The sequence below is a fragment of the Zootermopsis nevadensis genome, unplaced genomic scaffold (assembly GCF_977971745.1).
Source record: "Zootermopsis nevadensis isolate Lab colony 2312 unplaced genomic scaffold, Znev_1.0 Znev_ptg000023l, whole genome shotgun sequence".
In the NCBI taxonomy this organism is placed as follows: Eukaryota; Metazoa; Arthropoda; class Insecta; order Blattodea; family Termopsidae; genus Zootermopsis; species Zootermopsis nevadensis.
The window spans coordinates 8,505,085-8,531,630 of NW_028259155.1; the positions used below are offsets into that span (position 1 = coordinate 8,505,085).

Sequence of the window (26,546 nt, forward strand, 5' to 3'; positions counted from 1 at the left end):
TTTTTAATAAGGCAGTGCCCACTGAAACGCAACACAAATGCCATCTGTAGGTCGCCTTAGTCAGATGTTGCAGCCATTTTATGTAACAAAGGCATGTGGTGTAGAAGTTGTCAACGTGATGGGTATTTCTAGGCAATATAATTGTTTTCGTGATCGTAAGTTTTATTTGTTAGTTGATAAATTAAGAATTATGTATTATATTATGTTACTTAAGTAAAGTTTAAATAATTTATCGCTCAACTAGTTGAAAAAAAACGCTGACTTCAGTACTTAATAACTGAGTATCCAAACAAAACTGGCCAGATCTGTCAAATCGAGCCAACATCTTCATTACTACGTACACAATTCAGTGATGCCAAATCAATAAATTATCTTACATTAATAAGCACCTCTCCTAGCTATCATTTGTGTTTAAAAACTTCGACGAATTTCAAGGAAATGCTGATGTACACAGTTTAAACATGACCTTCATATGTCAAATCCTAACGTCACTAAATATCAGAAAGGAGCATACAGGCATCGTGTTATTCAATAATCTTCCACCTACAATTGAAGGTTTAAATCATATAAAAGTATCCAAACCTGCGTTAAAAGATTAGCTCATAACTCACCCCTACTCTATAGATGATTTTACCCAAGTTAACAATTCTTTAGTTATGACGTTATGACGTGATCTGTGGAATGTAAATAAATTGTAATTCTAACCTACAAAATCACGCCATTGGGTTAACTCTTATATAACCGCGTTTTCCTAATTTCTACATTGTCCATGCACTATGTGTGTAGTATTTAAAAATAAAACTTCTATTACTCCGAGACCAATCACGTGAAGGGTTGTACATGAAGCCCGTATCTTAAGACAGGGCTGTCCAACACCGCTTGAAGGGTGATCCACGAGTGTGGTGCAATTGGGGAACGATGATTATCGGGCCCGGGGGAGGTGGGGGGGACTACTTCGGTCCACCACAAATTTTATATAGAGTCTGAAGGCACTGGTATTTAGACCGAACCATAGATGTTTTTGATGAGATCGCAGATTCTCAGCGGTGATAATGAAGATGTTAACTTTCTCTGTCTGTGTCTTCTGCATTGTCAGTTTGTTGTTAGAACAGAACAAAAATTTATACTGATCAAATTTGATGTGTATAGTGAGGCACATTGACGTGGACCTAAGTCACTTTAAAATATCTTTAACTCCCACCATTTTAACACTTAAACATCATTAATAGGCTTTGAAATTCTTTTGTAATTTGTGACTTAAGTATTTTGCTCAGAGAACAGAGACTCGCTCTGTGTTCGTATCCAGCACGAAGACTTTAATTAATCACAGGCACAACTTTATCTTCTTACTCAGTAGTGGATTTTCTGTTTAATGACACTCCTTCAACTGCAGAGGTCAGGTTACTTGATGCGATCGAAAGATAAATGAGGAACGTTGCTGGAGGAAGTGGTAGTGGCCGATCTAATGGTATTATGTTGCTATGGCTGGGGGATACCACGAAATAGCTGCTCTCAATCAGAAGTTATTATTGATTTAAAGACTTTTTAACAACTGCATAGGTTATGTAGGTCGAATCTAATGATGATTTGGAAGGAAACGCTGAGTAGAACCACGTAAGACAGCTAAGTACGCCCCGCGTGTCGACGGGCTGGCGTCGAATCCGGTACGTCGTAACTGTTGTGCCCTGTTTGCAGGTCCCATGACAGACCCCGAGGGGGAAGACCGAGCCTTCAGACTTCCGGTCCCTTGGTCCAGAGGCCGATTTTCTCCAATGGAAAGGTAAGACAGAGAAATTCCTCTGGTCGATTTCAACTTCTCGAGCGTCTCTCCGTTTTCGTGCGCCAGAAAACAATTTGTTTCCTCTCTTGGTCATAACTGAATAATGCAAATCTACCGGGACCCAACCTTTCAGCTTCTTAACAGTTCATTATTTCTGTAAGAGCGTTCGAAGGCCTCGTACAGGAAAGGCCCGTGTTTCCGTTGTTCTGTGATTTGCTTAACGAGAAGTCAATGATGATTTGTTATTTCCGAGGTCATTTCATGATATTATTATGCAGCGTCTGTGTGTGAATATAAAAAAAATAAATCTGTCTCACTATGCACCATGTAGGCGCTTGGGGGAGGAGGAGAGAGGAGGTATAGCTCCTCTCTTCCTTGACCTCGGCACTAGATGGGAGGTGAGTGGTCAGCGTCACGCCCCGGCCGGCTTTACCCCCGGGAAATGACCTCGGTACCCATTGTAGAGGAGGCTGGGTGGGCCCCAGAGGCTAGAGTAAAAATCCTCTGCCCCCGTCGGGGATCGAACCCCGGTCGTCCAACCCTCAGTCAGTCACTACACCCACTGACGGCTATAACCGTAAATGTTTAGTAGACAAGGTTTTATGAGGGGGAGAGGTCGTGGCCTATTTCATATCGTAATCTGGGCATTGTGGTTTCGATGCAGAAAACGTAAATCGGGGGCAAATATAGCTGAGGTCAGCTTCCAGGTTCTGATCGTCGCACTCACACGAGTGAATCCGCGGTGGCCTCAGCGTCGTTAATTAACCGGGGACAGAAAGCTGACGCACTTAAAAGCGTCGCGCTCCGAGAACCGGCCTGTACGACGCCAGGTGTACGCACGCAGGCGTGTGACGCGTTGCAAATGTTCAAAATGTTACGTACGTTCGAACAGCGCGTGTTTCTGCGCGCGGAATTTAACTCCGTTAATAAATTCCTCCGCAGAAAATTTCGGAAGTTGCTTACTCGCTTTGGTCGTGAATCTTGAGATGCCCTGGTCGCCAGTAACACAGAAATATCCCCTCCCCCCCCTCACTCATTGGGGCATTCGATGCCCGATTTTCTAAATTCCTTTAGTCACGACTGAAGATTCTGAAATTGAAAATCATCACGAATGAATTCCAACCAAAGAATAATTAATTTTAATTTATTTACTAATTGGTTATCTAACGGCGACTTGTGAACTCACACGTCATAAATTATCACCAAATATTAGGACTGATCACGTGACGACTAATTCTGAAAAGGAATTCGTCGCTTTGTCGCGTGGCTGCGAACTTCGGCGGTGGATTAGAACCGCGTTTTAGTGGAGCATTTAAATTTTATTTGCACCAACAAATTAAGCGGGAAATGGCTGACAAACGTGCCTTTTCGGTCGAATGCGCTCCGTAATCTTCGTGGTAGAATCGTTGGCTCACTGTGTCGATAACAAGAGAACATCTGATTTTTTATTCCAAGTTTTCGGATACGCCCTGCCGCAAGTTGAAGGCTTTAGTCATATTTCGGATTCTCGTAATGCCAGTCGGATCTAGTCACGGTTCACGCCCTATCCTGTGGTAAGACAAGACAGACGCACTGAGATTCGAACCCGCGAGCTCTCGAAGAATGCTTAGTCACATCGTTTTATTACGCGAGACAAAGAAATATCAGAAAATGTTAAGACATTCAAGTATAACTTAGGTATCGCCTTAAAAATAAATTATCTTTATCATGAACCTGCTTTTACTTGGGGAAATTAAGTTAGTCTAATGAGATTTTAGCTCAAACGCCATAATAAAGTAACTGAATTTCGACGTCGCTTCGAGAGGTAAAATTCTCTTCTGTGACTCATACTTACTGTTGGGGGGGGGGGGGGAAGAGATCTTTGACCTTCGTCGCAAGCCCCTCCCGCGGTGAAGCCCCAAAGGTTCTGTATACGATTCGCCTCAATGCTGTCTCCCCATCAACTACTTGGTTTTCCAATTGGCTGTTCTCCAAACTTTTCCACCACCAAGGCCCTATCTGCGTGACCAGCCCATCGTAATCACCCCCAGTTTACAAACTAGCACAAAACCAATTTTTTTTTTGAAAATTTTGAAAAAAAATAAAACTGGAATTTTCCAAAATTTTGTTGTTTTGTGCGATTTTTGGACAATTTCCAGCATTTTTTTGATTTTTCGAAAATTTTCAAAATTTTTCAAAAATTTATTTTCCTTAAATTCCCTTCATGTTTTGTTCTCCTTACTTCAGAGCGTTGTCAACAACGCTTTGTCTTCAATCAAATTCTTTAAATAAAATATTTCCTTTTATATTTCTGCACACCAACTGGCAAAACGTCGTTGTGTGCGTTGATCACCAGGCATCAGGACGAAACATTGCTGCCTCCATCATCAGGACTCCGTTGTCGTCCTGAAGACGGAGGCAGCAAATGAACTCGAAGCGTCGTTAAACTTCTACCAGTCACACGACTTTAGAACCACGAAGACAGCCTTGAGAACCTCAAATTCTGTTTCTGTATTAACCGACATATTTTTCTGGTTACGTACGAAATACCGCTGCCTTAACCTTCCGTGTTCTTATATGGGCGTTCTCCGACTCCGCTCGTGCGCTGTCAAATTACGCGCCAGTCAATGGCCAACTTCGAACATTTCGGACTTTCTCTAACGAGCCGAGAACCCATTTCAGGCAAGAGAATAGTTTCCTGCTCCGAGTTACGAGGTTGCAATGTTGCCACGTCGTGCAGTTAAACTTAAGGATTTAGTCCGTACCGAAAAGAAAACACTACACTTTACCGTTACACAAATTAGCTTGTTAACGCTGTTTACTGTGAGGATCGTACAAAACACAAATACAGAATGAAGCGTTATTGATTTTTGAGCGTGCAACCTTTGGGCATTTAAGTGTAAGTTAGCGAAGAAATTTCCCGTCTTTATGGAATGCTAGGATTCTTTTCCATGTCCGTAATAAATTTAAATAACAACAGCTGTTTTTTTTTTTGTATAAAATATGGTCCCTGGATTGTTTGTCGTAATAACATTTCACGAACCCTTACCAACCCTTAGTTCAATTCATGAAACCTTTTTTTACGAAATTTCCCATTCATTCGACGTGAAACGGACCCAAATTGTTTTGTTATTACGATGTTGTGGGATTATGTCTCAGTGAAGTGCGGACGCTTTGTCCAATCCCCATATGACGACACGCGAGTAAATATGGAGTGGTGGGATGGTATTGACAGGAGAAAATCCACCACAAAGACCCACGTGTCGAACCAAGGCCCTCGCGGTGAAAAGCCGACGGACGGACTAACCGCCTGAGCTACGGGATAGTCAGGATGTAAGATCGCCCGCTCGATATTTTGGGCGCTCTCAGGTACCGGACACAACTTCTTCATGATTTCCGCTCTACAGCTTGGTTCCCGTCGCTCAAAAAAATATTTCTGGGAAGGATGTTGGAAGTGGTCGTGGCCGAATTTAAGATATCTCGATATTTGGCTGGGAGGACAGAGGAAAACGTCAGTCAGGTCTCCGGAACGAGAATTTCAAGGGTCGTTTAAGTCTGTTAAGGGTTCGGGACCCGGTGAGGGCATGACCACTCGCGAGGCCGCCGTCTGACCCTCTGGAAGAGGAGGAGGAGGCCTCTTCAGGAAGAAATTATGAAAACGCGGTGAGGTCGCGTTCCCAAACTTTTACTTACGCAGATGAATCGGTTTGATTTGTGCAGCGCGATTCGGCCTGGGTAGGGTCCGCCACGCCCGCCCGCCCACCCACCCGTGCGTCGTCGTCGTGCGCTGACGTCTCCCTCCGTCCTCAGTCGTGATCCGTCAACCCGCGGGTACGTGCCGGCGTCCGGTCTTCACGGCAAGGTAAGGCGACAGATCGCTTGCAGTGAACGAACCTAATTGCTATGTCACTATCATAATATCCTGTCTCCGAGGTGACACCACGCGCGTTGTCGTGTCAACGCGTAGGAATTGTTCCTGGTGCGTGCGTACTTCCGGCGTGAGTCCGGTGTCATTTGAGCGGTGAAACGCTACGCGGTTTGTGTGTCGAAATCTGCCGATGCAAAGAATTAAACCCTGTAACACGTTAATTAAATCGCTTTCGATAAAATATGGTGTTCCAATCCTTAAAGGTGTCCAAACGATAATTTCTATTACCATGGCAAACACAGCTTCCGGTTTTAATGTAAGTGCAGACGTACGGAGAGAAATTACTTCCAAATTTCGTTAAATACTATTCTGTTACTTGGTGAATAGACCAGTTTGGTTTTAATCGGTTGTGTTCAAATTCTGAGACAACAAATCTGTAACAAAACCCGATAACTTTACGAAATTTTTTATATTCATTTAATGAAATTTATGAGATGATAATGTTGCGTCATATTGTGATGATTATAATTGTTTAATTTTAACCGTCTAATCACAATAAAATATTTTATTAAATATTAAAATATTATTATTACAATTAACATTTAATATATTAAAATATATTAAAATGATGCTCTTTCTATCGAAATGTTCGATTTACAATTAGAGCATCATCTTTTTCACGGCATGTTTCGGTTTTAAATGAACCATCTTCAGGTGTATATTCAATATAAATTTAAATGTAATATTCTAAATGCAATCTTTCGTCAGATGTCCATTAAATATCGGAAAGTTATCCTCTTCTAGATCAATTATTAATGAAATTTATGTTTTCTCTTAAAAATCATAAGTGCAAGTTTGCGGCATTACACTGTGGAGGAGTATTGTAATTTCATTCGCCTCTCATGCGTTACTCGATACTTGTCTACGTGAAACCCTCGTTGTCTTTTATGGAAGATAGGCTGTACTGTATGCTCCATCAGGTGTGAAACCTGTAGAAATGAAGATTATCTCCATCTGAGATGCTTAAAATTCTTGTCTAAAATTGCAGTGAATGAGATGATTGTGAGAGACAAATAGGAAGGTTCTTGAAAGTAGAAATACCATAGATTATTTAAGTTTCTGTCTCAACATTCGCTTGCAGGAATTTATTAAAACCACGAATATATATAAATAAACATTTAGCCCCCATCATACAGCATTCGGTGGGGGCTGCATGTAGGTAACTCGCGATCGATGTTTTACGTGGTTAATGTACCCAAGTGTTCTCTCGAATTGTGTTCATTACTCGGATGGCACCGATAATCAGTTATTATTTACGTTTTCCGAGAAGAACACTTTAACAGTTTCTTACTCGAGATTGCACGCAAATTCACTGACGCCTTCAGGGCCTCGTGCCGTCAAAATTCATGACTAAAATACAGGTTCAAAATTACAAGAAATTTCAGTGCGTTTAATGATTTTTTTTCAAGGAAAGAATTCCCTTCAGGACATACACCGAAGTATCCAGAAATTTGGCACGTGTAGGGCTTTTGTTTATATGGAACATTGAATCACATGAAGTTTAGAAACTGAGTTTAACCTTGGCGAACCGGTACGATTCCGAAGGATTAAACCCTAGATATCAGCAGTTTTAAATCTGAGTATATCACATTTATGGCGTGACAAACCAACCCAGTACATTCAATTGAGACTTCAACGAAACACATTGAAAAGTTTAATACGTTCTTCTATATTATTTATAATCGCCAAGTTTTTTTAATGAAAACTCAAGAGGTGCTGGTCTCTGGAGATAAAAATGTATAATAATTCAAAGCATTTTGATAATGGTGTACTAGTGTAAAGATTTGTTGGCCACCAAGTTAACCGGACCTCGATTCATTACATTTCTTTTCTGAGGTTATTAAATGGCCGAGGCGCGTTCCTGCTGAGTAGTGACGTCATTTAGATAATAATAAATGAATAACGCGTAGCGCATATCGAAACTACAAGTGGGTTATATCGATGTCTGGAGACTCATAATTGAAAATAGAGTTTTCTGTAGAAAATGTGTGAATTTCATATAAATAGTTTCGCGTATAATAGTTTTCCAAATGCGTCATTTGTGTTTGTTTTTATTCTGTAATGTTGATTTGTGCCATTATGTTCCATACGAAGTTACTGATTGGCTGTGACGGACGGTTAATGAAAAATTCAAATTTCAAAGGCTTACGATGCGAAAATTTGATCGAAATTATTTAAAATCTTGAATTAAAATTAATTATTTGGTTTTTCCGTCAAATCACAATGTATTTAAAATAAGATAATTAAAATAATTAAAATATCATTCTGTGTTCCATATCGAATAATCGATTTCCAATTGTAAATCGATTATTCGATATGGAACACAGAATGATATTTTAATTATTTTAATTATCTTATTTTAAATACATTGTGATTTGACCGAATAACCAAATAATTTAATTTTAATTTAATAAATTACAATATGACGCAACTGCACTATCTTAAAATCTTGCACAAAGTTATAACTAACAGAAATGTCTGTTGCTGGTGGGAAATTTCATCCGTTATTTCCAGGAATTGAATCAACTGATCGCGTCATAATCCCGGCACACCTTTTCGAAATTCCAGCGTTCATCTCCGTAGCCACAAAACCTCGCTGCTGTGGAATTGTACAATCCTTACAGTCTTGATACGAGCTTTAATGTTTTTCTCAGGCACTCTGATCATTTGTGTCCATAGCAACAAACTGCAGCCGTTCCATTGCGCAGTACACATCAGTTCGTGCATAAACGGATATACGCGTGCGTAGCAGTTTGAACAAGAAACCCGTGCAAGTAGAAGTCTGGACACTGATAATCGATCCGCTGACCTGTTGCGTCTTGGTCGCTCTATTTAGTCACGTCACAGCTGTGGCCACGATATCACAAAATTTAATATTTCCAAATAACTTGACGTTATTATAATTACTTTTCGTGTCTTGGAGTCTGCAACTTTTCCGTCGCTGGCCGTCTGTTTGTGTCTAAGTTTTCTTTTATTTACATGTGAGTGATAAATGCGCGTCTCACCCAACGAGATTGGACACCTGCGACCAACCCCTTGAGGCCAAAGTTCATCTAAATAATATTTAAAAAAAATTCAGTCCGTCACTACTGATAGTTAAAGCAGATGGTACATATAGTACTTTTCTGGATTTCAGATTATTTTTTACTCTCATGACACAAAGAAAAAGTTAGGTTATATATATTAAATCTTGTCCCGTCTAATCACAATAAATTGTTATTAAATATTAAAATAATCATAATAATTAACATTTAAAATATTTAAAATATTATACGATGTTCTTTATCGAAATATTCGATTTACATTAGACCATCATTTTTCATGTTTCACGACATGTTTCAGTTCCTAAAAGAACTATCTTCAGGTTTAATAAGAATTTATTGTGATTAGACGGACAAGATTTAATATATATATTTATTATATCACAATATGACGCAACTTTACCATCTCAAGTTAGGTTATGTTCCCTTCTTATACTCTGAATCTATCTTAATATTACGACTCCATGAATTATACTGAACCAAAATAATTTAAAAAAAGACGATAGAAGAAGAATATTTAAATTACGAAATGTAATTATCTAAAATATATAAATCGTTTCGACGTCAAGAGGTCATATGACCTCACGAGGTCGAAAATCGTTTGACACAAAGTGTTTTTTTAAGTGTTAACAGTCTTTTTTGTAGGCGTGATTTTATATATTTTAAATAATTATTCGACACTGCACAGTATGCAAGGTTTAAAGATTATTAAATGTAGTTTAAAGCCTTCATGTTCCCCAGAAACAAGACATGTGTTTGTATTTGTAGAATTGGTGATCAATCTGGGGTGAGTTGGATTATTTACGGTGAACGGAAAATAAGTGTGTTTTTTTTTTTTTTTGGGGGGGGGGGGGGCTGTATCGAAGTATCAGAAGTCTTGTGCGTGCACCAGAGATGCGACTTTAAAGTTGTCGAGACGTTCTGAGAACGAACGATATATATAAAAAAAGTTGTTGTTGACTTTACTCGAAGTTCCGGTGAAACTGGTTTCGAGTTTTTGCACATCTGAGGAACACTCATCGGTGTGTCAGTGTTAATTTCGGCATTGCATCCTCGTGGTAGATTTTGGTCTGTAGGGAACTGAATCTCTCTTTAAAAAATAAAAACTGTGCTGAACGTTTAAAACTTTTGTTGAGTTCGGTTCTTTAAATTTTCATCAGATGGTCTTCGAGTGGCTTTATGTAACGATAACAAAGACTCGATCACCCCTGGTTAGGCTCAGTTGAACTTCTGCTTGGCCCACGGTTAGCCACGAAAATACTTTGTACTGCCCTGTTCGCACGTGTGGAATTTCAGTGTTTTAAGGGTTGCCTGCGTGTTACAATTCAAAATGCGGGCATTCTATTTACATCCAGTGATTGTAAGTGTTCTCGCCCTCGGTGGACTAGTGGTTGGCCGGTTCCTTTCGGATGTTTTCCTAGTCTTTGAGGAGTGTATTTTTATGAGTAGTGAGTGACAAGCCCACTGCCTCTGCACAATTTCTACTCAGCGGTTAGAACGCTGGCCTTGTAATCCTGGGGTCTCGGGTTCGAATTTATAACTTGTGTTGGGCAAGGCCGTGGTCTAGGCAACACGGAGTTTTCCTCCGTGGCATCCCAACAATTACTCCATTCACACACAGAAGAAGGCAATGGCAAACCACTTCTGGATCATCTGCCAAGAACGTATATGAACAGGTCCCAGTCCGAGAAAAGGATGGAAGGATCCTGTTCATATGGACCTGTCGTCAGACAGAACACTAAATAATAATAAGATGAGGTGGTCTAGCGGTTAGAACGCTGGCCTTGTAATCCTGGGGTCTCGGGTTCGAATTTATAACTTGTGTTGGGCAAGGCCGTGGTCTAGGCAACACGGAGTTTTCCTCCGTGGCATCCCAACAATTACTCCATTCACACACAGAAGAAGGCAATGGCAAACCACTTCTGGATCATCTGCCAAGAACGTATATGAACAGGTCCCAGTCCGAGAAAAGGATGGAAGGATCCTGTTCATATGGACCTGTCGTCAGACAGAACACTACAAATAATAATAAGATGAGGTGGTCTAGTAGTGAATCAGGAGAGACTTTGTTGAGAAATGACCACTGAATTTTGCTTAAACAATCTCATTTATGCTCGTAAGGTTCTTTTACATGCCGAAATCTACGACATGGGACCCTTCCGAAGGAGGTTGTGCTAAAGATCTTTATCACCGCTTAAAAATCCATCGACCTCGGCCGGGTTTGAACCCGCGAACCTTGGGCCCATTCTTTTCCCGCGAACTGTGTCGCCTGAGACCCGCTGAAGAACTTTCTCGTGCCTCACATTGAGGCACATCGTAACCTCACTTTAGACTTTCCGGTAAACCTCACGTTTTGGTCCATTTTTCGTGAAAGCCAGCACACAGCGCTCCTGGTGGCAACCATCACAAGCGTCTGCAAATCAGGGAGGAATTCGATAGTTTTACCGCGGAAACTTTTCATTTCCCGTTGAATTTAGACGGGCATTGCTATTTTCTTTCTGACGACGAATGCCCGTCTATAGTCTGTGAAGCCAGAAGTATTTTCTTTAGATATTCCCCGAATCGAGAATGTGCAATAGCGTGTCGAAGGTGGCATTAGCAGTTTGTGGCAGGCGTGCTTCGGCGAGATAACTTTGAGATGGAAATTTCTGTTGGGAAATTGAGACGATGTAAATCCCCAGGTAGCTCGATCGAGTCGTAACATAGGTGAAGCTAACAGCACGCAATAAGTGAATTGCGTTCTGAGATCCACCAACTTATTAATTATATTTAAAGTGAGGAGAATTTGCAGAACATTTAAATTAATTTATCATCGGACGAGGGGAGAAGACAATTGTCGACGTATTGAAAACTAATTAACAAACTTCAGTCTGATTGAAAACGAGATTCTTGTTTCACTCGGGACGACCAAGTACTCGATAATTCGGTCGCTGAATAATTCCTGAATTTTGCTTGTCAGTCGCACCTGCGTTCTGACCCGAGAATCACCCGTAAGAAACTTTTTGTGAGTTTATAAAAATGGGGGTTGGGCGAGGGGGTGTTGGCACTGCCACAGAAAACCTAGCGGCTTCTTCGGACTTATTTAAATGTTTATATGACTATTCAAAATCTGTATTATCAATTACGTCACTGAACGAAGCCATCAAGGCGTATGGAAGAATGGAGTTAAAGCGTCAAGAATTCTTGACGCAAGCAGGCACCTTCAGGCTCAGGCCGCTTTATCCCCGCTGACAGGAGACCTGCGTGCTTACGTCACAATGGAAATAATGACTTGAAGCAAACACGCTGAATGTTCTGATAAATTTTAGGGATAATGGTCTCTGCCCTGTGATATCGTCGTTGAAACTAACAAACATTTGTCTTGGTCTCGTTATTCTGTCGTGCTTATGTTCAAGGCAGATTATTTTTGTTGTTATACGAGTTGCGATCGGAAAGTTTCAAGACTGTGTCAATAGAGGGTGAACCGGATGTAGTACGAGCTTCTGCCTTTACGGGGTGCGGCCTACATTCATAGTGAATCAGTGTGCCAGCCGGCATCATCGAATTAGCATTTGTTTCTTAGTTACGGGCGTTTTGGTAGTGCATTACACCGACCCTCCTGCGATTTCGGAATGGCGTGTGCATCAAATTTTGCCAAAGACTCGCCAAAACGGCTACGGAAACCTATGAAATGCTAAAGCAAGCATTTGGGGAGTCCGCAAACTTTTGTGTGGCATTCACGTTTTAAAAATGGCCGAACCTCTGTCGATGATGACGAGCGTTCTGGACGACCATCTTCGAGCACAACGCCCGAAAATGTTACGAAGATCGACGTCGTACCATCAACGACTTGTGCGACATTGTTGGGATAGGCTATGGGACCTGTCAGCTGATTCTAAAGGAAGAACTCCACATGCGACGCATCCTGTCTGAGGACCAGAAGCAGAATCGACTTCTCGTTTGTCAGGAGCTCAAAGATCTTGCAAGAACCGACCCCAACTTCCTTTCTAAGCTCCGTGTGACTTCTTCCTCTTCCCAAAGATGAAAATTCAGCTAAAGGGAAGGAGATTTGAGACGATAGAAGAGATTCAGGCAGAATCGCAGATGGTGCTTGACAGGCTGACAAAGAAAGATTTCCAGGGATGCTTCCAGGCTTGGCAGCGGCGCTGGGATCGTTGTGTTCACTCCCAGGGGAACTACTTCGAGGGTGATGGATGAATTTAATACCTGAGATAAGTGTACGGGTTTTTATAGGCGCAGTCTAGAAACTTTCCGATCGCACCTCGTACTATTAACGACGTCTGATGCTGCCCTCCGGATTGTGTCACGAGTAAAAAGTTGTATGTTTCTTGCCACGTACATAATATGAAAATGGCATAATTATGTTGCGTATGTCACAGTGTAACATACGAGCCTTAATCTTATTTTCCGTGGACGTGCCGTTGTGGAATTTGAACTCCTTTTTTTCTGAAAATGAAGCCCCAGTTCCTTATGCACACTGTGTGTGTTTGTGCACCCCCTCCCCCTGCTCCCGCAATCTTCCCCCACCCTCGACCTCAATCGTAATTGTTTCGCGGTTTGCCTTAAAGCTTCCATCAGAGGCGCAGTTTTATTACTGAGTTGAGAGTCAGTTTTTTTTTCCAGCTGTGCGTTTTGTGTGCCTTAACTGGCCAATCAGTGAAGGTTTTGCCCGGAAGATACTTCTCAAGTTATACCCGCAAAAGTAGTTTAAAATTCTGAAGAATTTAAAACAGATAATTAAACCAATTCAGCAATTACCACGCACGCGTTAACATAACTACAGAATTTATTAATCGATTTTCTGCGTCGATATCAGATTTTTTCAGTCTGTGAAATTGGGTCCGATAATCGCATTCTGCCTCCGCCGTTTGAAGTTTTGAACACAGAATTTTGTTCGGTACTCGTGAATGTCCCATTCAAATCACTGAACCGCTTTGTATAGGTTCCATCAGACGTGGAACTCGTTCGCACTGATCAACTGTGACTGCACAGCCCCTAATGCAATCGGCAACTTCTCCGCCACGTGTGTAATGCGTTTAGTCTGAATTCTTGTTCAGGTTTCGTTAATTATCGCTCGGCACTGAAGCTAACAAGACTGAGCGAGGCGAAATCCGAGCCAGAATTCAGAGTCGCTTGCCACCTGCACGTTCTGAGTGCTCCTTGCCGACACAAGGAAATATTCCCGTGTCACAGACCACCGTTAACTTCGGCAATTGTGACGCGAGATGTATTAATCAAAATTTTTACCCACAAAAGAAACTAGACCGAAATTCAATCAAATTGACACATTTTCCTTTCAGATTATTATCGTTATCACTTAAAACACACGCAGATACGCATTAAACGTTCCTTTATTCTATTTATTTAATGAATACTCATAAAACTAAAAAACAAAGCTGTCCCTCTATGCACCATGTAGGTCGCTTGGAGGGAGAGGCCGTATAGCTCCTACTAGTTCTTAACCTCGCCACTAGATGGGGTGAGTGGTCAGCATCACGCCCCGGCCGGCTTTACCCCCGGGAAAGGACACCGGTATCCATTGGATAGGAAGCTTGGTGGGCCCCAGAGCCTGTCTGGACGTAGACACTAGAGGAAAAATCCTCTGCCCCTGTCAGGGATCGAACCTCGGTCATCCAGCCCGTAGTCAGTCAGACTGAGCTATCCCGCATTACAAACAAATTTCAAAGCAATATAAATTCCCGTTGAACTTCAACGGGAGTTCTAGAATGTATGTTGTTGTTGTTGTTTTGTTCTGCGATACACCGTCAATTGATATTCAGTCCTTTGTAACTAATATTTTAGCAACGTGGTAAAGTGAACTTACCAATTTTTTCTAAGGCACAGAGTTTTTTTTTGGATACCCCTGTGTTCAGTTCTCGAAGCAGAAACTTTCCCGCGTTTGTCTCACCAATTTTGGCGAAAATCGAGCAGTCGTAACAAACCCATTACAAGAAGATCTGTGTGTGTCTGCGGGTTTTAGTGATTTAGAAACGGAACTGGGGGATCCCCTGATGACGTCATCTTTCATGTGGACAGGCGCCGGGCCCGCTCAAGGTCAGTGCGACCAGACGTGACCCACGCCACACGTGAAAGGTGAAAGGTGAAAGGTGAAAGGGCGATGCGTGAACAAGAAGTTTCCCGTTGGTATTAACGGTACTGAAGAAAGACAGCGTTGGTACCCTCACCTCAACTTGGCCGCAGTTAGAATTTTGTGAATGGCTGTGAATAGTTTGTTCTCACATCCCTCCGTATTCGAAATTCATCTTACAGGCTCTGCAAAACTTTTGATGTTTCCCACTGCCCCCATCTGCGATTTTGTTGATACGAGCTACGACGCTGTTTTGTAGTGCAACAGCGATTTATGTCACAAAACTTGATCATCTAATCTTTCAGATGCGTTTAATTTTCATTCTTCTGCGTCTAAGTTCGTGAGCAAAGTTACAATGAAGTGAAATGTTCTTTTGTTCTCACCCTGTATATTTATTAATAGTTGAGATGATAAAGTTGCGTCATATTGTGATAAATATATATTTGTTTAAATCTTGTCAGTCAAATCACAATAAAATTCCTATTAAATATTAAAATATTACTAAAATTAACATTTAAATATTTAAAATGATGTTCTCTATCGAAATGTTCGATTTACATTAGAACATCACTTTTTACGCGACATGTTTCGGTTCTAGAAGAACCATCTTCAGGTGTATAAAATTATATAAACTTAAATATTTTAAATATTTAAATGTTAATTTTAGTAATATTTTAATATTTAATAGGAATTTTATTGTGATTTGACTGACAAGATTTAAACAAATATATTATTAATAGTTATTAAATTCCGTGATCATGAATCAAACCCACTTGTAACGGAAACTAATAATAGCAATGATGTTGATGATGCCAAACGCTTCTGCGATGTTTATTAAATTTCTTCCGTCATAATTTCCAAGTTCTGTGAAGTTGAGACTGGGGGGGGGGGGGGGCTTTGGCCTTTTTTCTGCGAGAAAATTTAGGATCTGTGCCCCGCGACGAATTCCGTATTTATCTCCTTTCAACGCTTGTCTCCGCGTAAGTAAATTAACGCGACGTCCTAGCGTCGGAGTGGCGGTAGATTCCGGCGTCGTCGCGTAAGCTCATTTAAGTCATTCTTTATTTTTTTGTTATTATTGTTATTATCAGTGATTTTCTCGCTTTAAGTAATTCGTTGAACAGTCTCTTTCGTCCGCGTCTCTCCCATTTCTTCCTTTCTTTCTTAAACCTCAACATTTCCTTATATATTTGTTTATTTGTACTTCACTCCAGTAGCTCAGACCGTGAAATATCGAATCACTAATGAACGAGACAGAACCACGTGGAAATAAACTGCCTTGGCCGACACAGCGTCATTAAATAAGCAAACATGTTCCTTTATCATTCTAGTTTCTACTTCACGCGCCCTTAGATCGCTTTCTAAGCGTCAAGAATAGAATCCGCTACACCATAGAATCGTGATAGTTCATTTTAATATTATCTTCTTCTATTTACATCAAACTGAAGTTCTGAAAATCGGTTTATCGCCTATGTAGTGCGTGCTGCATAAGTTACAAGTTAAGCAATGCCGTTCACTTACACGCCATTATGTCGCTTGGGGGGAGAGGCGGTGTAGCTCCTACTCATTCTTGATTTCGGCACTAGATGGGGTGAGTGGTCAGCGTCCTTCCCCGGCCACGCTTTACCCCCGGGAGAGGACCTCGGTACTCATTGGATAGGAGGCTGGGTGGGCCCCAAAGCCGGTCTGAAAAAATCCTCTGCCCTCGTCGGGGATCGAACCCGGTCGTCCAGTCTATAGTTAGTCACTATACTGACTGAGCTACCGACTTCATGAGTTAGCGGAGAAGGTAAATTCATCGTCTTTAAATATTCTACGACCACTAACTTTCATTTTACCGAAATCAGCTATGAATATCACACGTAGTTGACAGTGCGTCGCTAGACAATCTAAAATCACGCCCAGAATTCTGTTCTGTTGACATTTTCATCCTCTTATCCGACCCGTAATGCGTCTCCTGCATGAGAGGTCTTCCGATTAGCAAAGGTCGCGAAATTCCCGGTCGTTGGCACGAACGCGTGTCGCCCTCGCCTGTGCCCTAATCCCGGCATCGAGCGACGTTACGTTCAAGAGCTGAAATCGGCCACTGCCAAACTAAACAGTTTAAAAAAAAGACAGAATAACGAAACTTGTTTCCCCGTGCTCTGCGGTCGTCCGCGTGGGTTTTCCTTCAGAATCGACGCAAATGTGCAAAATATCGTGGTTTTATCCAGGAACCTGGTGACCCTGCTTCCGGGGTAGTCGTTTATCTCTTGAGCTCTGCGTTCGTGGTTCTGTCTGCGTAAACAGCCGAGTTCCTGATCGGAATTTCCTCTTGAGTGTCCTCATCATCGCCATTGGACCACTTCACAGCCTCTCGATTAATTCTGCAATTCCGCGCGTACTTTAGTTTCTTTAAGTTTCGGGGTTTAGGGTTCTCATGACGGCGAGAACGAACATGGCTGTCTTCCGGATTGTAGCGCCGTGTAATCTGGAAGAATTTCACCTCCGTTTCAGAGGTCCTTGCTGCCTCCATCATCGGGATTTCAAAGTTTTGTTTCTTTGTTTGTTTTTTTCGTGATTCACAACCCCACATTTTTTATTGTTTAAATCAGTGCATCGGTTCGTTTGACCTGTCAGCTTGGATACCCACCTGGGATAATAAGAATTTCCTCAAGAAAGACAATTTTTATTTATTTTAAGAAATCAAAATCTCACCTGTCATCAGCGGTAATCTTCTAGAATGAAGACTTCGCGGTCAACCTAAAATGCATTTGCTCTTGTCTTGTTCGGTAGTGGGACGGCTGAGCGGCTGATCAAATCATTGCGTTAAGGAAGGAAAAATGTTTTTATGATCATGGGGTCACAATTGTTTCATTTTCAAAATAACAGCCAAAAATAATTTTCAATGAATCACTTTATTGCCAAGTTTAAGGACAGGGATGTTTCTTTGTAACAAATGCTCAAAGGTTACTCCTCCATTCTCCACACATGCACGAGCACGACGTACACACGACTGACGAATTCGCTCGTACACACCAGAGTTTCTTCGAATCATCTGCACGCGTTCCCAGACGTCGTCTTCATTGTTTGTGGGCGTTGCATAAACGACGGACTTCAAGTGACCCCACAGATAAAAGTCCAATGGAGTGAGGTCCGGAGACCTCGGTGGCCACCACGCCCAATCCCTCGCTGAGGGCACTGTTCATTGAGATGATATCTGACGCGATGGGAGAAGTGCATAAACGACATTTGTCTTCTTGTATTCAGTGGTACGTCTTCAAGGGGGCGTGGCAAGTGTCTTCTTAAGAATCGCCGATATGAAGGTCCTCTTAGACGCGATCGAAGCAATTCCTGCACAAATTTTAATTAAAAATCTTTGCTGGAAGCTGGATTCACTTTGACATAAAGTCAATTCATTGAAAGTTATTTTTAATATTATTCTGGAAATGGAACATTTGCGACCCCGTGTTCATAGGAACATTTTTTCTTATTTTTGATCCTGGAACGAAGTTTGTAAACACACTTCTGACTCACCCTGTGTATATATATACACGTCATGTTTGTAGCACTGACAGTTAGAGAAGGTGTTGGTAAGAGCATCAGATATTGGGGGGTGGGCGGGGGGGCTAAATTCGTGTCAGAACTTTGCCAAGAACAACTTTGTGAAGTCCAATATCTCTGGTTTAATGACTTCTGCAAGTTTTTCTAGTACCGGGTACCTCTCCTTTAGGTGTGTAAAGAACTATGAGCATCATTTAACAATCCAATCCGGACCAAGAATTTTCCGAATGTCATGGCGTATTAAATGACGTTCAACATTCGTGTTACTCAAAAACCTGATGAATTTTGGGGCGGGGGGGGGGGGGTTACGTATATTAATGCGCGGGTGATACACCATTAACTAGTTTCAAGGAGAATATATTTCTCCTTGGCAAAAATATATTATTTCGTCCGGTCGAGATGTCTTTGCGTTTTATTAAACGGTAAGATTCATTGCAGTGTTGACAAAAGCACATATGTAAATCTACTTTAATATTATCATTTGATGTAACACTAATGATTGTCACCGTTTTATATCAGAAAGAAGTAGCGTAAAGAACAGTAAGAGATTTGCTTGAAATAGTGAAATTACAAGATTCGTGGATAGAAAATGGTCTACTTTAGAAAGGACACAGTGAATTCTATACGGATCACGCCAAAAGTTATCAGACGTCACGAATGGAGACGGTAATATTACTTAACAAATTGTTTAACGACGTGTACGCGCTCCCTGTTTCTCCTTGAAATACATAAAGGTCCTAACCATGGTCCGTTGGTAACCGTGTCCCAGTAAAGCTTTTCTTGATGGGAATATTTCGTGGTTTCATCGAATACCTGGTCGCCATGGACCACTGCTCTCCTCCTGCCACATTCTTTCGCTTACCTCGCCAGTAGAGTTCTATTCCCCGAGAGATAGCTGTGGTACTCAGAGGCTGTGTCCGAAAAGAACATCTCTCCTATACAGGGTGTTCGATGTTACGTTGCCCTCTCTTGAGTTCATTCGTAGACAAAGATTTTTGAAGTTTCCAGGGTGGTAACAGTTGTCAGCACTGTGATAGCGAATAGCCTTAGCTTGCTCGCAAGTAATTTGGTCCTTTAAGATGTTTAAGTGAAAATCACACGCGTTTCTAACCTCATAAATGCATGCTACATGTCCCGTGCAGCCAATCCTAATCTGATCGTTATAAGTAGTGACCCGCGTCCCGAGCCTCACTCCCTAGGCGAAACAGACACGCGTTGATTAACTTTTGTTATTTGATCTCTTTGAAATATTGCTGTTCTGTGTTTCGTTTTATTTTTTATTTTTTTTTAATTTTTTTTGAGAATAAGAGATGGATGCTGAGGTACTTTGCTCTAATTAAAGGAGCCCGTAATACATCGCTTAAAACATTTCTGCAAAAGAAACAAGATGATACTGGAAGGTTGTTAATTATGTACCTAGTAGCTGTGTACAGGGTGACTCAAAATAAATCTACTTTTCAAAAAACGTGGTGCACGGTTCGTAAGTTCTATAGGACACACCGAGACTTATTGGGTTCTATTTATTCCTTGCATGCATAAATAATTTCCAATTTGAACGTTGATTCAGCTACTTTATTGATTATTCAGCCGGGCTTTTATCGGGAATGATGTTTAATGTCGCCCCATTATCTTGGATTATGCCTCGAAAGCTTCTTTTCCATTGATCGGCGCCTGATCGGATGTTATCTTGGCACGAGACGCCGTAGTGTGTTCGTCGCATTAAGTCCAGAGGTAGAAAGTGTTATTTCTGGTCTTTGTACACATTCAGTGAACACACATCAGCCATCAACCAACGGAATGGACGGATTTCCGCTGTAATCCAAGAAAGGGGATTTCTATAAAGCATCGATTTCGTTCAGAATGTTAACGCGTGTTGAATAAGTCCAATTTTGTATCGAATGTTAAAAGCATGTTTTGTGTAAGAAGTTTATAAGTGCGTTTGTATGAATTTTCTACGGGAAGAACCAAAAATTAAATGCAAAATTTTAATGTAGGCTGCAGTATGAACAGAATATCACCTCCATAATAAAATTTCCTAATATTATGTCAGTTTGTATGTAACAAAATGACCTTAGTTCTCTGAAGACGTAAACACCTAAATTTCTAATGAACACAGAAAATTATATTCGGTCTGTGACTAGAAGGGACTTGACATTGTATCAGTTTGTATCTGGAAACATTCTGTTGAAAAATTGCTTCCTTAAATGGCGGGAGAGGTTAATTTTGTTTTCATTTGCATTTGCTGTCATCATAACGATACTCCGACACCAGATGGCAGACGATTAATAACAAAAGAAGAATCAATAATTCTGACAAAACAGTATTGTTCTCCGATTCTCCGTCTCTGGTTGATAGCTGTCCGTAAATGGTTTTCTGTGTCCATGGCTGCCTTGTTCTTGGCAACCCAGTGATACGTAAAACAATTACCAAGTCAGTAAACAATAAAACATTCTTCAGCAAGAATAAATATCCATATGATTCTCGTAAGCCACGGTGATCTAGCGGATAGAACGCTGGCCTTGTAATCCTGGGGTCTCGGGTTCGATTCCCGGCGGTGCCCGAATTTATAACTTGTGTTGGGCAAGGCCGTGGTCTAGGCAACACGGAGTTTTCCTCCGTGGCATCCCAACAATTACTCCATTCACACAGAGAAGAAGGCAATGGCAAACAACTTCTGGATCATCTGCCAAGAACGTATATGAACAGGTCCCAGTCCGAGAAAAGGATGGAAGGATCCTGTTCATATGGACCTGTCGTCAGACAGAACACTAATAATAATAAGATGAGGTGGTCTAGCGGTTAGAACGCTGGCCTTGTAATCCTGGGGTCTCGGGTTCGATTCCCGGCGGTGCCCGAATTTATAACTTGTGTTGGGCAAGGCCGTGGTCTAGGCAACACGGAGTTTTCCTCCGTGGCATCCCAACAATTACTCCATTCACACACAGAAGAAGGCAATGGCAAACCACTTCTGGATCATCTGCCAAGAACGTATATGAAGAGGTCCCAGTCCGAGAAGAGAAAAGGATGGAAGGATCCTGTTCATATGGACCTGTCGTCAGACAGAACACTAAATAAATAAAATAAAATTATTCTCGTGGTAAACTTGGAATTTAATTATTTTGGTATATTTTAATATTAAAGTATCTCGCTGACAAAGAACTGAGTTTCACTACTGTTTTAAAGAATCTTTAAAGCATAAATCGAGTTTCGTCGATGTAACAAAATCATAAATTTCGACTTTCATTTATTTTCTATACGTAAAACCTTCTGTGTTTATGTTTCGTATTATCTTCGCTTTAAGCAGTAAAGTCCACGACTGTAATCTTGAGACTTGCAGGGAATACAGGAAGTCCTTAGCGTTAAAGGCAGGCGCCCCCTTCACCCCACTTCCACACCTCTCAAGTCTCAAGATTACAGTCTCACACCGTAGCTGTTACCTCAGATAGCGTCAGCTGATCGATATTTGTAATGGTGAAGTGTTGTATTTTCTTCGCGGTACGGACTGAATTATTAACTATCATCTACTTAGCCGAGCTTATGTCCGAGCCCCTCGATTAATTCTGCAGTGGTCCACTGAAACTTACCCATTACGTTGATTTCAGCCTCTGTCGAAGTTCAAAGTGTTGACCTTTTCACATCGACGTTTCAGAACTTTGAATTGGGTCATCGTGTGCAAATTCTGTAAAGTGACGTGTTACTTCGAACGACGTCTTATCCCGTAGAAATGTTTTAACTTCATGCCACAGAAACTGTTCTGTGCGTGGATTCTGTGAGTCTGTCTGTCTGTCTGACCGTAGAATTGACCCTGAGGACGACGTGATTCTGCAAGTAATGTACGTGGAGAGAGTTTCCTCATCACAGTTTTATCTCGCTGTTCTTGTGTTTCGCGTGTGATGTAATTGAGATCGGACGGACGTGTAGTGCGTACGAAAAGTTTCGTCGGATGAGTGTCGCGCGGAATTGTATTAAGATAAATGATTCTTTTCCCCCTGAAGTTGTTTATATTTCCTGAAAAGTTGTTCCTTCTAGTGATTACTTAGCGACAAGTACTTGTTTAAGCCGCCAGATGTCGCGACAGTCCTCGTAGCGTCTCCATTTCAACAAAAGTTCTCACTATAAAATGTCGCAGTTTTCTGAAACGAAGTTCTGCTGATACTTGGTTGCAGGCCCGATATTTTTCTGATAATATTTGTTGTGAGACGCTCACATAAAACATTGACATCGGTAGTTGACTATTTTAGATCTGTCTTTTGACAAATTTCATTTTAATGACGAACTGCAGATTCAAAATCCCGACAAGCTGAAAACTTAAGTCGTTGATTCTGATCTCCGAACCACGTCAGACAATCCGTTTCGCAACGTCACTTAACATTTCTTGTTTCTGTAGTGGCGTAAAGTTCTACTCCATTCCCTGTACTGTTTTTACAAATAAGTCGCTTAAATCCGGTTGTTATGATACGTTACACAACATACGTAATTTGTCTAATTAACACTGTTACGAGAATATTCTTGGCTTTAGAGATTCTGTTCTTCAATGATTCATCAATGTCTGGTGTATAATGCACGTCAGAACCGTTCGGACACGAAAGAATAATGAGAAAATCATTTATCGATCTTTTTTCCCGGCACTGCTCTAATAATTAATAACTCAATCCTTAACGGTAAGAAACGAAGCTCTTGTCAGATTTATATTATTTATTATTTTATTTAGTGTTCTGTCTGACGACAGGTCCATATGAACAGGACCCTTCCATCCTTTTCTCGGACTGGGACCTGTTCATATACGTTCTTGGCAGATGATCCAGAAGTGGTTTGCCATTGCCTTCTTCTGTGTGTGAATGGAGTAATTGTTGGGATGCCACGGAGGAAAACTCCGTGTTGCCTAGACCACGGCCTTGCCCAACACAAGTTATAAATTCGGGCACCGCCGGGAATCGAACCCGAAACCCCAGGATTACAAGGCTAGCGTTCTAACCGCTAGACGGAGATAATTGTATTGAGTCTGTTTATGGAAACAGTGGCTGTTTACACTGAAAATTATGTGAAACGTGAAGAATTCCGTGATTATTGATGTGGAGCTGGATATTACCACCTCGCTTTAAGTGTTAAAATTTTACTTTAGCGTACATTTATCGCAGGCCGAGGTGGCGTCAACGTCCAGACATAAGCCTAATCTATTTCTGGTCGTCACTTTTACCAAATCGTTCCTTCAAACACTACTGATGTCCATTGGCCCTTTCGTTTCCGTCTTGATATTTCTGCTTTAAGCCGACAACGTCACACCCTTCCCCCCCCCCCCCCCCCCCCCCCCCCCGCTGGTCCATGTGGTAAATGCCGGCTTTAAGTTCGCCCCGCAGCCGAACACAATCCCCTTGAGAAGCTGATAATTTCTCCGCCGGTCAAAAATTTACCAATGTTCACAGAGACACGTGTCTTAATTCAGGTGACGAGGCGTCACATCTCGCCACTGGTATTTTTAAGACAAATTTGTATATGATCTTTTAGCGATTAAATTTTCTGTCCATCTCATTCTGCTAAATTTGCTAACCCCCAGTGACAGTCTCCGGTGTGCCAGGCGCTTCGTCGCGTGAGGCTTGTGATATTCCCTCCAGCTCCAGGCCTGTATCTTCCCACGGGATGGGTCACCGCCCACGTATGACACCCACACGCGATGCGTCGTTCCACACGACCTCTGCGGCTTTCGCCGTCAGTGTTGATCGATCATCCATGTCACACTTCAGTCATCACAGACCAATTTGCGAGCCGTAGGTTAAAATTGGCCACGATAGCCCCTTGAAGAGAAGACAATCTATGAAACTCTGGAGTGAAAATTAATTTTAGAGAACTACGATGTGAGGGTTGAGATTGGATTAATCTGGCTGAGGACATAGCCCCAATAGCTGTCTCTTGTGTACACCTAAGTGATGAACCTTCGGTATCCGTGAAAAGCAGCGAAATATTTGAAACAGTTGAACTTCTGGATTTATCACTGTATAGGAGTCTGGTTCGCAACCATACATTTCAGCGGGTAAAATTCTTATACAGTCCGTCCACTGATAAAGTTGAACGTAATCGTCACTGCCCCTGCGTCGACAAGATCTGCTCTCGAATGGGAAATATAGTTTTGTTGTTTTTTTATGGAGCGGTAGTTGATTCGTGTCGGGGAAGCCTCGTAAACTCTTGGCCGTGAGTCTTGTAGTTCCGGCCTCGAATCGGAGCAGTGAGAAGTTTCTATCAGCCGCGTATCGGAGAGAACGCGCCGTGTTAGCATCACCCCGCAGTGTTAACACGATGACAATGTTTGAACCTGAATTACTTTATTCTTATTTCATGTTCTTCTTAAGTCCGTAGTGAAATTAATTAATGTCTGTTTGAGATCACGTCATCAGATGTAAATAATTTCAGACGATTAGGGCATCGCTGACCGTTTTGAAATAATTTATTCGTGTAACTTTGTATTTTGACGTAAATACGTCTATATTTTAGGGTCAGTGTCATTCGGCAAAAATGTGTTACGAAAAAGGGAAACGAAAAAGTGTAACTTCATTGTTCATATTAATAATTAATAATTCAAACGTTAATTAATTGTTTCACAGAATAATGAACAACTGACCAAAATATGCAAAATACTACTAAGATCAAAAGGAATACCTACAAAAAGAAATCTACAAAACAAATAAATCAATAAAAGGTTGCATTAATAAATATATATTAGTTTTAAAGATGAAAATAACAATAAAAAACCTGAGGATGATGCAATAGCATCGAAACATGTCGTAAAATAATAAGCGCTGAAATGTAACATCGTAATAACGATGAAAAGCGCTAAATTTTAAATTTTAATTTTAACAACAACATTTTAAAAACTAAGTTTGTGTATAGACTGAAATAATAAATAAATATATACTGAATTTTAACACAAACATGACGCATCTAAACTACAAATTCATTGTTATGTTACCTAGGAAACGTCATCTGTTTACTTGGGTTTTTGTTACCTATAAAACATTACATTACCTTACATTCAGCTAGCACAGACCCATCTTAAGCGTAACTAATTCATGTTAAATAAGCAAAGTCTTAATCAAACTTTACTCAATTGTAAAGCATGTATGAAGGAAATATTTAGAATAAAGCCAATATATAAACTTCCTTTCCGTATAGACGTATTTACGTCTAATTCTCCGGAACCGTGGTTCCACTATCATTTTTTACTCGGGCAAGAACACGCCATCACACGGCCCTGTCTTCTGACGTTTCTCGTTTCGTTCTGACAGACCAGGGCGACGACAAATTTGGTTGCTTTATTCAACCCTGATCAGTCTCCGTTTAAGCACACGAGGCTGTAACTTTGAATGTGACGAGTAAGGACTGAAAGGAGTTTTATTAATTTCTTTAATTGAATTTATTTTCCTTTAAAGTCCGTGTCTTGTAGTTTAACTTCCAGGATGAAAAGGTTTATTACATTTTTTACAATATAATTAGGCAGAAAGAATTCAAATGGAACTGACTTTCTTTGTTTCAGAAAGCAACTTTTATGTTAATAGTGAATTTCACTGGAATTTTATTCTCACTTAGCTCTTGCCTGCAAATCAAACGACGATCGCGACAGATTAATGTTTAGGCAAATGTTAGTCCTGGAAGTTATTTTGCGTTTCTGTTCTCCTCCATAAAATTAAAAGCATCCTCGGATGTGTCAACGTCTCCATCAAATTTATTTTGAAATTGCTTTTAAATGTTACCCGCCGATTTCAGGTCGGTCCGTAATAACACATGAAGGCCGAGTGAACCTTTGTAACGTTCTACACGTCTGTCCATCACTGACCTACGTCACGCTGCCTACGTTAACATATTCAAACTTCGTCTTACCCAGTGTTTTGGCTGTTTGTATGTTTAAAAAACTAACTTCGGTAGCTCAGTCATACAGTTCTCAGGTTAAATGTTAGACAACCGAGGTTTGATTTTACTCAGGAGCTACCCACCTTCGCATTCATTGATAATCGGTAACTCTTTCCGCGGGAATTTATGTTAAGAATGCGTGGAGTTACACCTCCATTGTTTGACACTTCTTGAGGGTTCAGTGCCTAATTAAGCGAGTACCTGGGACAGCATAGTGATAAGCTGGTAGTCGCTTAGGTAGTCAAAATTTGTTTCCTTTTATGAAACTCGGAAGTCCATTGCCATGTT

At 41.1% G+C, this 26,546-nt stretch overlaps 1 protein-coding gene across 7 annotated transcripts in view; it reads left to right on the forward strand.

The window, feature by feature from the left end:
- Window positions 1–25: 25 nt before the first annotated feature.
- The window catches only part of LOC110834979 (uncharacterized), a 147,916-nt gene continuing 121,395 nt past the window's right edge, over window positions 26–26,546 (forward strand). For 4 of the 7 annotated variants that reach the window (XR_015536624.1, XR_015536623.1, XM_087354252.1 and 1 more), the window contains exons 1-2: window positions 26–155; window positions 1,696–1,780. The gene's annotated coding sequence lies outside the window, so the exon portion shown is untranslated. Of the gene's footprint in view, window positions 156–1,695; window positions 1,781–5,566; window positions 5,622–26,546 lie in introns of those variants that run through there. The other 3 variants (XM_087354256.1, XM_087354254.1, XM_087354255.1) reach the window with 3 other exon arrangements.